The 14,054-nt window shown below is 44.3% G+C and overlaps 1 protein-coding gene and 1 pseudogene across 1 annotated transcript in view; both read right to left on the bottom strand.

The window, feature by feature from the left end:
• LOC102141965 (putative uncharacterized protein CXorf42) overlaps positions 1–14,054 on the bottom strand; it is a 103,415-nt gene that overhangs the window by 62,736 nt on the left and 26,625 nt on the right. The gene's annotated exons all lie outside the window — the stretch shown is intronic.
• LOC102116638 (swi5-dependent recombination DNA repair protein 1 homolog) lies at positions 10,426–11,522 on the bottom strand (annotated as a pseudogene).

Raw genomic sequence — 14,054 nt, forward strand, 5'->3', positions numbered from 1 at the left:
GAGATGTGGCTGTAGTGCAGGAATAATCTGGGAAGCAGATACTTTGGTTAAAATGTCTCAGCCTAATAAGGGAACTGGGCAGGTGGGGATAACTAAAAAGGAGTGCATAAAAGGATGTTGTCCAAGTTGGCACCAGAGTGGGGGAGTTTTAAGGGGTTTTGAAGCTTGGCCGTCAATACCCACAACAGTTATGGGGGCAAGGGAAACAGGCCCTTGAAAAGAAGGTAATGTGGTGTGGGTAGTCCCCATGTTGATTAAACAGGGGACAGACTTACCCTCCACTGTAAGAGTTACCCAAAGCTCAGCGTCCGTGATAGTCCAGGGGGCTTCTGAGGCGATCGGGCAGCGTCAGTCTTCAACTGCTAAGCTGAGGAGATCTGGGAAGGAGCCGGCCAAGGAACGCTGGGTTTGGGCTCCAGGGGCTTTAGGAGCGGTGGCGATGTGAGTTGGACCTCCAGTGGGGACCCGCACAGACAGGGCATGGCTTAGGAGGAATCCCGGGCTGCGGGCATTCTGAGGCCCAGTGGCTAGGCTTTAGGTATTTGAAGCAAGGTCCATGGGGATGTTTTGAAGGAGCCCCTGGGAGCTGTGGCTTGGATGTTCTGAAGTTTTTATATGCTGGAGATGTGGTTGTGGGCTGTCTTACAGCAGAGGCAAGTAGCTGTAACTCAGAGATGCATTGTCGCTTGGCTGCCTCTTCTCTATTATTGTACACCTTGAAGGCGAGGTTAATTAAGTCCTGTTGTGGGGTTTGAGGGCTGAAATCTAACTTTTGGAGTTTTTTCCTAATGTCAGGAGCAGATTGGGTGATAAAATGCATATTAAGAATAAGGTGGCCTCTGGCCCCTCTGGGTCTAGGGTGGTAAAGCATCTAAGGGTTGCTGCTAAGCGGGCCATGAACTGGGCTGGGTTTTCATCTTTACCTTAGGTAGTTTTTTTAAGCTTGTCATAATTAACAGCTTTGTAAGCTGCCTTTTAAAGCCCTTCAACTAGGCAGGAAACCATGTAATCTCACCTAGCTATACCTGGGGAATCTGCCTGATAGTTCCATTGGGGATCCTCTCGGGGAACTGCTCTAATGCCTTCCTGGAGGTCTGGCTCATGGAGCCAGCGGTTGTCAGCATGAGATTGGGCTAGAGAAAATTCTTTCCCATTCATCTGGGGAGAGGGTAGAAGTTAGGATGACATTTAAGTCACTCCAGGTTAAATTGTAGGACAGAGTTAGGTATTGGAATTCCTGTATATATTTAGTGGGGTCTGATGAGAAAGAGCCTAAATGCTGGCTGATTTGGGAAAGGTCTGAGAGAGAAAAAGGCACATGTAACCTGACCATGCTTTCAGCTCCAGCCACCTCTCTAAGAGGAAATTGTTGGGCAGGTGGGAGAGGCAGTCACAGAATGAAACTGTAAACCAGATCAGGTGTGGGGAGGGGAGGTAATAGAAGGGTTATAGGGTGGGGGAGCAGAGGCTGAAGAAGAGTTGGAGCCGGATTCAGCCTGGCGGGGAGCGACCTGAGGAGGAGCAGTCTGGGGAGGAGGTGAGAGGTCAGATGGGTCAATAGAAAAGGAAGATTCACAAGACTTAGCGACGCTTGGGGTTGGGACTGAAGGGACAGACGGTAGGGAAAGAAGGAGGATTTGGGACAAGTCACATTGGGAACAGAGACTAGAGAGGGAACGAAGTATGAAAAATGCCTAGACATAAGGCACCTCAGACCATTTGCCCATTTTTTGACAAAAATTATCTAAATCGTGTAGGATGGAGAAATCAAAAGTGCCGTTTTCTGGCCATTTAGAACCATGGTTGAGTTTGTATTGGGGCCAAACGGTATTGCAGAGAAAAATAAGACGCTTAGATTTTAGGTAAGGCAAGAGTTGAAGAGGTTTTAAGTTCTTGAGAACGCAGGCTAAGGGAGAAGAAGGAGGAATGGAGGGTGGAAGGTTGCCCATAGTGAAGGAGGCAACTTTAAAGAGAAGGGTAGAGATACAGAGAAGGGGGTGGGGGGCAGCCCTGGGCTGCAATGTGAGTAAGCAGCCAAAGCAGGTGTCCCCACAACTGACTTGCCACCAAGGGAATGTGGGTGAATGACCAAGGCAGGCATCCCTGCAGTGATCAGACACCAATGGAATGTGGGTGAATAATCAGGCAGGTGCCCCTGCAGTGATTAAACACCAAGGGAAGACTATCTTCCCGAGTCCGTGACCAGCGCCAGAGTTTTGGGTCCATGGATAAAATGTGTCTCCTTTGTCTCTACTAGAGAGGAAAAAGAACTGGAATTGGAAGGACAGGGAGATTGAAGGGTAGTGAGAGAGGCTGGAGAAGAGAGTGAAAAGACCGCTTACCCAATTTGAAATTGGTGAGATGTTCCTTATGCTGGTTGGTCTGAGGACCTGAGGTCAGAGGTGGATCTCTTCACAGAGTGAGGGTGAGGACAAGGGAGTGGTCTCCCGAAGGAGTCCCTCTGACTCGGGTCTTTGGCACCAAATGTCACATGCGTTCGTGTGAAGAGACCATTAAACAGGCTTTGTTGTTTATTCCACCTGGGTGCAGGCAGGCTGAGTCCAAAAAGAGAGTCAGCGAAGGGAGACAGGGGTGGGACTGTTTTATAGGATTTGGGTAGGTAGTGGAAAATTACAATCCAAGGGGGTTTTTCTCTTATGGACAGGGGCAGGAGTCACAAGGTGCTCAGTGGAGGAGGTTTTGAGCCAGGAGAAAGAATTTCACAAGGTTAATCACTCAGTTAAGGTGGGGCAGGAACAAATCACAATGGTGGAATGTCATCAGTTAAGGCAGGAACTGGCCATTTTCACTTCTTTTGTGATTCTTCATTTGCTTCAGGCCATCTGGACATATATATACGTACAGATCACAGGGGACACGATGGCTTAGCTTGGGCTCAGAGGCCTGACACTAACCATAACAGATAGAATTGAAAAAGCAGAGGAACCAAAAAGAGCCCACCACTCTTCTGAGCTGGGAGAATTTGACCAGTATTCCAGGGATAGGTGTGTCCTAAGCTTTCACTAGGTAGGGTCAATGCCCAGCAGCTGAGCCAGAAGGAAGATTTGGGCAGACACTGTCACTGGTGAACACGTAAGCTCCAGAGCTAGAATACTACTGATGATGGTTACTGGCTTTGGTTCTTCTGTCTGGTCTGACACCCAGAAAGCCCATCAGACTCACTGCTATGAACCTTCTAGTGCCACAGCAGGCCAGAAACCACAGCCCTGCCTCCCCTTCTCCTGAGTGCCCTGTGTGGGTGTGGTGGGGGCAAGGGTGGATTCAGTATTTCTGTAATGGAAACTAGAAATACCCAGCCCCACAGTAGCTGCATTCCAAAGGGGCAGAGCTCCGACTTCCTTTGTTTCATGCTTTTAGAGACAATGACAGCAAGACCTCTCATAGGAAGTGCTAGGACCACTGGAGAGAGTGAATTCAACTCTTGGCCAAAAACCTATGGGTGATCTTTCAGGCCTCGCTATAGGCAATTACGAAAGCTTTACCTGGCAGGGGTCATGGGGGGATGTGCCCTCCCCACATCAGACTTGATGCACAGCCAGTGCATTGCAGGCTGTGAATGGAGTTGCAGTCAAGGACTCAGACATCCCTAATTGATCATGCTCTCACACATGTCTGCATTCCTAGACCAGATGCCTCCATTTGGAGTCTACCTTATCAGGAGCCTTTGGCAGAGGCCTTTCTCAAGCACCTGGGCTAATACCTCTTTTTGCCATGGTGGGAGTTGGGGGGTGCCTAAAAATATTTTTTTCTCCACGCTGACTCAGTACTCAGTACTTTTCTACTCCTAGCCCTTCCCCGTCACCTCCTCCTGCCCCTGGGTTCATAAAATGGCAGAAGCCTTTTGTTCAGGGCTCCCTTAACAGTGAGATGATGATGCCCTGCATCTGTGCTAATCCATCAGACCCCTGTTGGAGCCACTCCATGTGGAAAAATGGAATAATGGAGGAGTTGGTACTTTTTCTGGTTCAGTCCCTCCCTTATACTATCAAAGGAAGTGATTAAAGCCTGACTGTAACTTTTATTTTGACTTGTCTTAATCGACTACTCTGACACCCAGCAGCTCAGCTCTCTCTAGTTCAGCGGAGCTATTGAAAAATTGGAATGGCAAGCTGGGTAGTTGATTATGAATAATGCCATTTTTGAAGAGCAAAGAGCCTGAAAATTTCGTGGGGCAATTCACCAATGATGGGTGTAAGCAGACCTTGCAGGGCACTCCTGGAGGATGCTAATGGATCATTTGCTAGAGTCAGAGGGTCTGACCGGGCACTCTGCCAGTGAGTCTTGGGAAGTGCTAGCAGACCTCACGTAGCACTTTACCAGCCATGCCAATGGGTCTCAGGAATTGCTATTGTAAGTCACAGGGTATACTTGGAGGATGATAGAAAATGGTTCATAAAAGCTTTTGGTTCCAAGGTAACCATCGGTCCTCCTGTTTATCCCCATCACCTCGGCTGAGATAAACTAGGGGATCAAATTAGAGATCCAGCAGAGGGGCTCTAAGAAGCCACAGAAACAATTCCCTGGACACTGTTCTCTGATGATGGGTCCAGAAGTCATTGGAGACCCTGCAAACTGACTTGTACCCCAAAACTATTCCTAGATCTAAGCAATTCCCTGGGGCTGATGGACAACATGCCATGCAGCATGTTACTGAGACTCATGCTTCTAATAAAAATAATGTAGAGCTCTTTAGAATCACTTTGTCCAGTGATCTCACTAGATAGGGTCAGTGCCCAGCAGCCAAGCCAGAAGGAAGACTTGCTCAGAGGAAGAAACCATAGAGACTTGGCTAGTTTGCTTCCATTACGAAAAAGATAATCTTGTTAAATAAACTTCATAAAGGAAAGTGGCTCCTTGAGGGGTACATCACTACAGACCCCCTCCTCCATAGTGCCTTGATAGTGGCCACTTTCTCTGAGGAGGAGGAGCAAGGTGGGGAGATGAGACTGTATGTATACCAACGACCATCTCATTCCTCAGCTGGGTACTGTTTGGTCTCTGACAGATTTGGTCCACACATCATGAGTACCTAGTTACTGAAATACGTGTCTCAACCACCTTCGCAGAGGCTATGGAGGTCCTGCAGCCCTCCTGGTGGTTTCTTGGGTCTAGTATGAGGGAGTGGGAACAGTAGATGAGAAGATTAACCAGACTTAGATTTATAGGTTTGTTTGTGCTGCTCCTGCTTGTTGTCAAGCCCAATTAAGCCACCTCCTGAGGTCAAGTCCATCAATCTGCTATGTGATCCAGATCTTAACAGAAATTCTCAGGCACAGAAAAAGTGGCTTCTGATAAAATAGCAAAATTTGACCCCTCCCCTCCAAAAAAGGAGCATAAAAGTAGTACTTGAGTGCCCTCTTCTGGACTATCTGGGCAAGGGCCTTCCCAAAGAGATCTCTGAGTCTGATTACTCAATAATGGAACCACGAAAGCAGATTGATGGGCTCCCCACTAAGAAACTCAAGGCCAAGTACCAGACCATGGGAATTTGATAAGTGGTCCCGCTAGGGTCTGCACAGTGATGGCCTTCCACCTCTCCTGGTGGATTTGGAGACAAATCAGAGATCCTGAGCAACTTTTGCTCTGACACTCAGCTTTCAAATATAAATAAGATTAGGGGTTACAAACAAAGATCCAAAGATTAGGGGTTATAAACAAGACCCTTCTGTACCCAGGGGACCCAGAGGCCCTATGCCAAGGTTAGAGTTCAATTGAAAAGTGGAGAGGAATTGCACTTCTTAGCCCTTTTAGATACCAGTACACAGGTGACTGTGATCCCCACAAACCCTTGCATCAAGATGAGGAGAAAACAGATCATATTCTCCGATTTTGGGCTCCTACTAACCTCCATTGTCATGGCCCCACTACTGAATGAAATATTGGTACTGATGTGTTTTCCATGTGTACCCCCACTTGCCTTTGCCCCCAAGCCCTGACAGGAATTGCAATTGTTATGGCCATCTTAGTGGGAAATATAGAAGACCATGGACCACCTGATGACCAACACCTAATACTGTTGTTTCCCAAAAAACAATATCAGCTGCCTAGGGGACAAAAAAAAAAATTGCCATCATTGCTGAGCTTAAGGAAGCCAAAGTGTTTCATGAGGCTATTTCTCCATTCAATAACCCCATCTGGCCTGTGCACAAGACCTTGATTTCTTGGAGACTTACCATTGATTGTAGGCAGCTCAGTGCATAATACCACATTTAGCACCAGTAGTACCTGACATTGTGACTATTACAAAGGCCCAAAACAGAGAGAACTTGGTATGCAGCAATTGATATTGCAAACGCATATCAAATTGTAGTCCCTAGTGTTGGAGATGGGGCCTGGTGGGAGGTGATTAGATCATAGGGGCAGATTTCCCTTTTGGTTTTGTTCTAATGATAGTGAGTAATCATGAGATCTGGCTGTTTAAAAGTGTAGCATTGGCTGGGCATGGTGGCTTACGCCTGTAATCCCAGCACTTTGGGAGGCCAAAGCAGGCAGATCACGAGGTCAGGAGTTCGAGAACAGCCTGACCAACATGGTGAAACCCTATCTCTACTACAAATACAAAAATTAGCTGGGCATGGTGGTGTGTGCCTGTAATCCCAGCTACTCAGGAGGCTGAGGCAGGAGAATTGCTTGAACCTGGAAGGCGGAGGTTGCAGTGAGCCAAGATGGTGCCACTGCACTCCAGCCTGGGCGACAGAGTGAGATTCCGTCTCAAAAAAAAAAAAAAAAAAAAGTGTAGCACCTCTCCTGTCTTCCTCCTGCTCTGGCTGTGTGAAGATGTACCTGCTTCCCCTTCTACCATAATTGTAAGTTTCCTGAAACCTCCAAGTCATGCTTCCTCTACAGCCTGTGTAGCTGAGTCAATTAAACCTCTTTTCTTTATAAATTACCCAGTCTCAGGTATTTCTTTATAGTAGTGCAAGAACAAACTAATACAGAGCAATTTCTTAAAACTGCTCCTCCCTGAATCCTCACTCTCACAGCCAGAGACCTAGTTGCCATCTGCAATGGACTTAATTGTGCCCTGCCTCAAATTCCTATGTTGAAGTTGTAATCCTCAATGTGACTGCATTTGTAGATTCAGCTTTTAGGCGATAATTAAGGTTAAAAGAGGTCACAGGGTAGGGTCCTAATCCAATAGAACTGGTTGCCTTATAACCTTATAAGAAGAGGAAGATTGACCAGGCATGGTGGCTCATGCCTGTAATCCTAGCACTTTTGGAGGCTGAGGCGGGTGGATCACCTGAGGTCAGCAGTTTGAGGCCAGCCTGGCCAACCAACATGGTGAAACCCTGTCTCTACTAAAAATACAAAAATTAGCTGGGCATGTTGGCACACCCCTGTAATCTTCTCAGCTACTCAGCAGGCTGAGGTAGGAGAATCACTTGAATCTGGGAGGCGGAGGTTGCATTAGTAAGCCGAGATCATGCCACTGCACTCCAGCCTGGGAGACAGCAAGATTCCATCTCAAAAAAAAAAACAAAAAACAAAAAAAAAAAACTGAAGATTTTCTCTCTCTCTCCCCTTCCTTCTCTCCCTCCCCACTCTTTCTTTCCACTGGAATGTGAAAGGAAAGGCCAGTGAGTACACAGAGAGAAGGCAGCCAACTGCAAGCAAGGAAGACGACTCTCACCAGAACCTGAGCACACTGGCATCCTGACCTTAGACTTCCAGCCTCTAGAGCTGTAAGAAAATAAATCTGTGTTGTTTAAGCCAGCCAGTCTATGATATTTTGTTGTAGCAGCCCAAACAGACTAAGACGCCATTCTTGATACCTTCTTCTTTCTCAGCCCCACATATAATATGTCAGCATATCCTGTGTGCCCTTCCTTCAAAATATGCTCTGAATCTGGTTACTTACCACTTCCACTGTTGCCACCCATAACCAAACTGCTATCATCAGCTTTTCCCTAAACACCTGCAATAGCTCCTTACTAGGCTCCTGCACTCATGCCTGATTCCCTCCCATCTGTTATCTTCATATTAGCCAAATTAGTCTTCCCCAAACCTACATCAGATCATGTTAGTGATAAAAAATAATACAGTGGCTTTCCACTGTACCCTAGGACTTGATTTAAAATTCTAAGCATGGCTTTCAAAGCTTTGCCTAATCTATCTCCTGCTTTAACTCTTCAAACTACTGGAGCCTCTCTTCTCACTCCTCACCATCTAGTCACATGGCCTCTTTTGGAATATATGAAAATATCCCAGCTTGGAATCACTGCCCATCATCTTTCACCTGGCTCATTCTTATTTATCCTTCAGGTTCAGCTTTCATGTCCCTTCCTTGGAGTGGCCTCCCATGACCTACATCCTAAATTAGAAGACTTTGTATTCTTTCTAGTTTTACCATGTTCTTTACATTGACATACATACCACCAGTTTTGTATTTATTGGTATATTGTCTGGCTCCCCAGTTGGGTGACCAATTTCATTAGAGGAAGGGAAGCATCTGCCTTGTTCACTGACGTTATTACCAGCACACAGCCGAGGGTTCAACAGGAGTAGGGACTCAGTAAACATGCGTTGAGTGAGTGAATAAATGAATAGACTCTATGAGGTTGATGTTTTTAGTTCAGAGTAGTTTGGTGATTTACTTGCTGCCACACAGCTAGCAAGCAGACATAAATGGGCAAGATCCCAGAATCATAGTTCCAAGGTGAATACATAATCTAAGAGGCTGCTAGGGGGTGAAAAATGGAAGAGGGCATGGAGTGTGAGACAGGTGAAAAGATTCCAGACCATTGATTCTAGGGAGATCTTTCTCTGGGGTGTGTTTTGGCGGGCGGAGTACATATTCAATATTCACATTTGTTGAAAAATAGCTTCTGATTTCATAATAAATATATATTGCTGAAAGACTATTCCGGTTGATAAGGATAACAGAAAATACAGCATTTCTTCGCTGAGGGCAGATTTTTTCAGTTTATTAGAGGAGGCAAGTTAAAAACGTGACTAGGAAACTGCACGAAAGCTTTCTGCCATTCCCCTGACTGGAGCTAAGGTCTCCTGGGGTGCAGGAGACACCAAGGTTTGGGTCGTGCCGGGACTATGCTCATATAGTGGAGAGTAGGTCTTGGGGACACAGCAACTCACAGGCTGCACATTCCCACCCACCCCTCACCCCAGCAAACTGCACATCATTCCACCCCTATCCCACAGACTCCCCTTCACAATTCCCTAATCTGTATATTACCTCTCAGGCTCTACACATGCCCCACGCCAGTCCCCCTCTCCAAGCTCCACTTTACCCCACATCACCCCTCAGACTTCACATTACCTCCTAGAATCACATCACCCCACAAATGGTGAGAAACAGCCATTTGTGAAAAGTGAATTTGGAAGGTGCTGGTCAGGAGAGCTGGGTGCAAAGCCAGAACCCTCAGGCAGAGACGGCGTGAGGGCCAACTCGACAGAAGGCGCCTGAGAGCCTCTTGGCAAAGGCCATGCAAGGACACTCGCTCCTGTAAGTACAGCCTCCATGCCTGGGTTAATTCCTAGACAGGTAGTGAGCCAACCGAGCCAGCCACCCACTTTCTAAAAAAAAATCTACTCTTTCTCGTTGCCCTCCTCTGCTCAGCATCGTTCACTATGCCTCGAATATTTTAAATGGCCCTATGGATATCTGTAAAACAAAGGCTAGTAGTTATCATTATTATTACCATTAATCAGATATATAGGTAAAAGGTGATCCTAGGAACAAAGCCAAGAATCTGGAGTAAGGACAGCTAATGGGGATTGTGTTTGAATAGTTTGCTTTTGTTTCTTATTTTGCTTGGGTTGTGACGTGTGTTGTTTCAACATATGGCAAAAACAAACAAACAAACACACTCTGTTAATGTATTGGTCACAAAGTGTCTTTCTGGGAAAAGGCACTTATTTTCCCAGAGTGATTTGACACATTTCTGGTGAAATGCGTTAACATTAACGTTCCTTTTTTTTTTTTTTTTTTTTAGTTTTGGACATATGGGTTTAATTACCTGCTAGATTATCAGATGGAAATATGTGGTAGATGGATGTAAACAAGGTGCATAAACTTAGGAGGCAAAAATTTTTAAACTTTAGGTTTAGACATTCACTAGATTGGACAATTTTTTTTTTTTAACATTTAAAATAAAACTTTTGGCCACAATAAAACGATTGTATTAAAACTAGTTTCCAGAACTGCCCAAATGACTTTTTAAACATGATTTAAATGTCAAGTTTTCTTTGTCAAATCTATCCAAAATACTAATTTTCCTTTTAGAACTTAGTTTATAATTTATATATTAGAGTGCCCTTAATTGATGTTCACTGGGATACCTTCCTCTGAGCCCTAATGGTTTCTATCTTCCCTTTAAAATGAGTAAGTATCTTTTAATTAAGTTATCATTCTCAAAGATATTCTGGAGCAAAAATCAGGAATTAAACATCTATAAATTATTCTTCACTTCTGTTATAGTGTAGCAATTTATCTTCTAACCCGTAGTACTCTATAAATTGAGTAAGCCTTAGTTTCTTGTTCTCTTCAGACACAGGTGACTGCAACTCAAAGCAACAGCTGGCTACGGCTTCTCCACTTCTTTTTTTTTTTTTTTTTTGAGACGCAGTCTCGCTCTGTCACCCAGGCTGGAGTGCAGTGGCCGGATCTCAGCTCACTGCAAGCTCCGCCTCCCGGGTTTACGCCATTCTCCTGCCTCAGCCTCCCGAGTAGCTGGGACTACAGGCGCCTGCCACTTCGCCCGGCTAAGTTTTTGTATTTTTAGTAGAGACGGGGTTTCACTGTGTTAGCCAGGATGGTCTCGATCTCCTGACCTCGTGATCCGCCCGTCTCGGCCTCCCAAAGTGCTGGGATTACAGGCTTGAGCCACCGCGCCCGGCCCGCTTCTCCACTTCTTTATTAACAATTGTAATGGAGATAGATCATTCTTTGTCATACAGTTTGAATAGTTTTAGCCTCTGAAGAAGGTCTTCTTTCTCCTGAACCTGCTTCACCAATTTGCCTTTTTCATCGTTTAATCTTTGTGTAGAAAGATTCTCATCCACAAACTCATTTTGGAGAGCACTGCATGACCCCGAGTCACGTGACTGAGATTCACAGACATTGAAATTCTTTAAAGTATTTTTCAAATTTGTATTTTCTTCAAATTCACTGTCTATGTGTTTAAAACTTTCTTGAAATTCCAAACAGTTTTCCTCTGTGGAAGATGCTGGTTTCTCTGAAAAGGTCTGATCGTTTTCTTCATTCTCTACTTTAAGAAGTTTCACCACATTATAACAGGAATTAAATGAAGACCTTGCTTTCCTTAATCTTTCTCTAAGTGTTGCACTCATAGGTTGTTTTCGTGAACTATTTGTATAGGGAGATGATGGATTTGCAGAGGTCTGAGGAGTGCTAGGTAAAACCACAGCTGAGTCTGATGGACTTTCCATCTTGAAAATGAAATCTTGGTTTTCCTTCGACTCCATAGCAGACTCCCAAGGAAGTCCAGGTCTCAGGCATCCCCCTTCCCCTCAGCAGGGTACCTCCCTCCGCCATCCCCAGCGAGAGCAAAAAGCCAGCTTTCCCTTCTTAAAGGACTCATGGGAAGGGAATAATGGAAATAATAACTTCGCATGCTGAAGAAAACAGATAAAGTGTGAAGAAACCATTTATCAACATTTAAATCTCCACACACTATTTGTTCTTTTTAAAAAAGAACTTTGCTAAGAATCAGCTCCATTAAGTCAAAGAATGTTAGAACACAAAGGAACCTGCAAAATTAAATCACGTTCTTGTTATATATGTGAAACAGGAGACCCAGAGAGGGTAAGTGACTTGTCCAAGGTCACAGAGCACTTGAGTGCAGTCAGGGCTGATTTCCAGTCTGCAACTCAAAAGAGAAGCAGTGTTTCTCAGTAAAAGAACAGTGGTGTGAGTTTTAAAGATTTTATTCTATTCTTTATTACATGATTATTATAGGAAAAATTGGGACAAATTTTAAATTACCTAGAATCCTACCACTTCACAATGATCATTGTTAGTATTTTTGCTGTATAATTTTCCAGACTTTTTAATGTATATGAATACTGGTAAATATGTTTACTAAAACTGGATCACACTGTCTGTACATCTCTGTAATATAACTCCTAACAGATGCAAAACTAGTCCACTGAATAGATTAACTTCATCAGTTTAACCAGTCCCTTATTGATAGATAGACAGATAAGCTTTTTCAAATGTTAAACCCTTATAAAAGATGCTGCACTAACTATTCCTGTTCAGACATCTTTTGCTGAAGTGATTTCTACCTACTGATCAGTGTGAACTTTGTAAGAATGCAGTGATATAGACTGGGTTTGAACTGTGGCTCTGGAACTTACTGTGTGTCTTTACACAAGTCATAACCTTTCTGTGCTCCAGTTTCTTCATCTTTTTTTTTTTTTTTTTTTTTTGAGACGGAGTCTTGCTCTGTGCCCCAGGCTGGAGTGCAGTGGCGCGATCTCGGCTCACTGCAAGCTCCGCCTCCCGGGTTCACGCCATTCTCCTGCCTCAGCCTCCCGAGTAGCTGGGACTACAGGCGCCCGCCACCTCGCCCGGCTAATTTTCTTGTATTTTTAGTAGAGACGGGGTTTCACCGTGTTAGCCAGGATGGTCTCGATCTCCTGACCTCGTGATCCGCCCGTCTCGGCCTCCCAAAGTGCTGGGATTACAGGCTTGAGCCACCGCGCCCGGCCTTCTTCATCTTTAAGTGGGAATAATCATACTGATAGCCTAGAAGTGTTAAAAGGATTCAATAATACATGTAAAATAGTTGGTTAATACCTAGCATGTAGCAAATCCTAAATAATATTAGTTATTATTATTACCACAATGCTGAAGAAAACTGGCTCTTCAAAATAAAGCCCATGATTTTCTATTACTCTTTAAAAGAGACTAGCCAGAATTTCACAGAGAAGGTTTTAGATGCAAAACTTCAGTAGCTAAATTAATATTTCCTTTTTTCTAACTTAATCTATGGAGAAGAAAAGTAATAAATTTAAATTATGTGTGGTCTGTTGAGCTAGGTTACTATGTTCTATCTATATAACTTAATGCCAGTCAAAATTTAAAAGGCATAGCTTTTCATCAAACGTTCTTGTCTTAGTCTGTTTTCTGTTGCTTATAATAGAATATCTAAAACTGTGTAATTTATAAAGAAAAGGAATTTATTTCATATGGTTATGGAGGCTGAAAAGCCCAAGGTCAAGTGACTGCATCTGGTGAGGACCCTCTAGCTGGTGGGGATTCTCTGTTAACTTCCTAGACAGCACAGAGCATCACAAGGTGAGGGGGATGAGTATCCTAGCTTGGGTCTCTCTTCCTCTTCTTATGAAGCCACTACCATGATAACTCATTAAATCTATTGACCCATTAATCCATGGATGGATTAGTCCATTCATGAGGGCAGAGCCCTTATGACCCATCACCTCTTAAAAGCCCCAAGACTCCACCTCTCGATACTGCCACACTGGGGATTAAATTTCAACATGAGTTTTGGAGGGGACAAATATTCAAACCATAGTCATTTGTAAGTAAAGTAAGTAAAAAATCAACTGTTTTGTGATAAATAAAGTTGCTCACCTTTCTTTCCCCTTTAGAAAATGCTCAAAGCACGGCTTACCCCATAAAATAAGCAGAATATCTTTACAGCCATCTGTCTAGCCTCCTGGTGCCTTCAAGCTATTCTCCACCGCTTTTCTGTTTTATCCATGGGCCCCCAGCTATTTCGTATTCCTCAGAGGGGTGGGTGAGAGCACAGAAGCCGAAGTTTTCACCTCTGAAACTTTGCTTTTAAACTGAAAAGATATCCATGTGTCACACTGGGATTCATTTCTATCTGAAGCTTTGGAAACAAATCACAACTTTTACCAAAGCCTATACAGTGAATCTAATTTATGTGTCACCTTTATTTCACCAATGGTTGCTTTAAAAATAAGGGAACACTCACCCTCTTTGAAAAGCTGGGTGAAAGGTTCAGTGTTGGATGGCTTATTTCAGAAGTCAGAGGTCAGTGACCAAAATTCATGGTGAC

The sequence above is a fragment of the Macaca fascicularis genome, chromosome X (assembly GCF_037993035.2).
Source record: "Macaca fascicularis isolate 582-1 chromosome X, T2T-MFA8v1.1".
NCBI classification, from domain to species: domain Eukaryota; kingdom Metazoa; phylum Chordata; class Mammalia; order Primates; family Cercopithecidae; genus Macaca; species Macaca fascicularis.